Here is a 1,897-nt window from a genome sequence, read left to right as displayed (position 1 = left end):
TATATTGAAATAAAACTGATTTTTGTGTGTGACTTTGTATATTGAGACTGCTAAATTCAGTAGTTAGTTCTAGGGTTTTTTTTTTTTTCTTCCATAGGTTCCTCATGGTTTTATACATTCATGTATAAATAAGGACAGTGTGTATCTTTATTTCCCATCTGTAGGTCTTTTATTTTTTCTTGCCTTATTGCACTGACTAGGACTTCAAGTACAATGTTGAATAGTAGTGGTGAGAGTGGGCATCTTTGCCTTGTTCCCAGTCTTCAAGGGAAAGCATTCAGTCTTTCTCAATTCATTATGATGCTAGTGGATCTTGGAACCTTTAAGATTATCTAGTTCAAATATACACATAATTTCAGTCTAGCATACCCCTGAAAGAATTATCTGGTTCCTTTGTATGCTTCCTGGGTTATGGAACTCTCAATTCCCAAATATAGTCCTTTCCACGTTTTCCTTGGAGATGGAATAAGTAGACCGCTCTTGTTCCTGGAAATTGTTGTCCAAATAGTGACCTGAAATGTGTTTTTGTGTAACTTGTTTCCATTGTCCTCATCAGGGCTTTGAAGCTATCCAAAATAAATGTAATTCCTTCTACAAGACATTCTGGGGTTGTAAATCCATTTCCTACTGCAGGGAGGAAAAAATACCTCATATCATTAATAATATCAATGACAAATGCAAAACACTTAGAAATAAACTTAAAAAGGAATTATAGGACCTATTTGAAGAAAACTTCAAACTCTTTTTAAAAATATAAGAAAAATTGAAACAAATATACAATGGGAAGAAAATATTTAAAAAATGTTAGCTCTTGATAAATTAATTACTAGATGTAATTCTCATCAAACCCCCAACAATTTGACTTTTTAGAGGGGAATGTTGCAGGTTGGGTTTTCCAGGAAGCTAACTGAGCCTGAGGTTAGCATGCAAGACATTTATTTTGGGGTGCTCATGGATTGTAGAGGGGTCAGGGGAAGAAGCAGTACTGGGTAGAGGGAGTTGTTCTGAAGCTCAGTTCCAAAGAAGGCTTTAGCTGACCCCATGGGGAACACTCTCGCTGACTTGAGCCATCAGAGTTATACAAAATTGGGTTTAAGGAGCCCAGATTTTATAGCGCCTCCTGCCCCCAATCTGTCAGTTATCAAATTAATGCAAGCCTCTCCAGGGAGCGAGTCCCTGGGTGGTGCAAATAGGGAAAGGTTTAAGGTTCAAGTCTTCCCAGAGGTGCCTCGGAAAGAGGCCTGGTGATTTACTTCTGAAAAATTAGCCATTGACAACCCAACGAAGCACGGTTCTACTCTGACACACATGTTGTTGCTATGAGTTGGAATTGACTCGATGACAACTGGTAACTGGTACTCCTGGAGGGAGGCCTGATCCTGGGTGAGGTGATTTTCTTCAACTGAGGGCTAACAGCTTTGGCCATCTTCTGACATCCCTCTCTGTGGCTGGCGAAATAAGTTCCCATCCCTGAGGGGGATATAGATGGCTCAATACAGCATCCACCACAGGGTGGAAATCTGACAAAAGTTCTGTTGCAAAGTTCATCTGAAATAATAAATATAATAGAAGAGTTTAGACCATTTGAAAAAAAGAAGGAGAAGGAGGGAAGTTTTGCCCCATCAGATGTTAAGATATACTATTAAACCACCCACAGTCATTAAGAGAATGAAGTATTGGCATAGGGATAGACAGACTGATCCATGGAAAAGAATGCAAGACCAGAATCAGGTGCTTGCATGTATTATATAAGAGCTTAGTTCATAATACAGTCCTCCATATAGTAAGGAATGAATGATTATTCAATAAATGGTATTGAAACAAAAGCGAAGTTAGATCCTTAACTCACACATTACACTAAAGTTAATTTCAGATGGATTAAAAATTTAAATGTAAG

Source organism: Trichechus manatus, unplaced genomic scaffold, assembly GCF_000243295.1.
Source record: "Trichechus manatus latirostris isolate Lorelei unplaced genomic scaffold, TriManLat1.0 scaffold00161, whole genome shotgun sequence".
NCBI lineage: Eukaryota > Metazoa > Chordata > Mammalia > Sirenia > Trichechidae > Trichechus > Trichechus manatus.
This window is presented reverse-complemented; position numbering follows the sequence as displayed.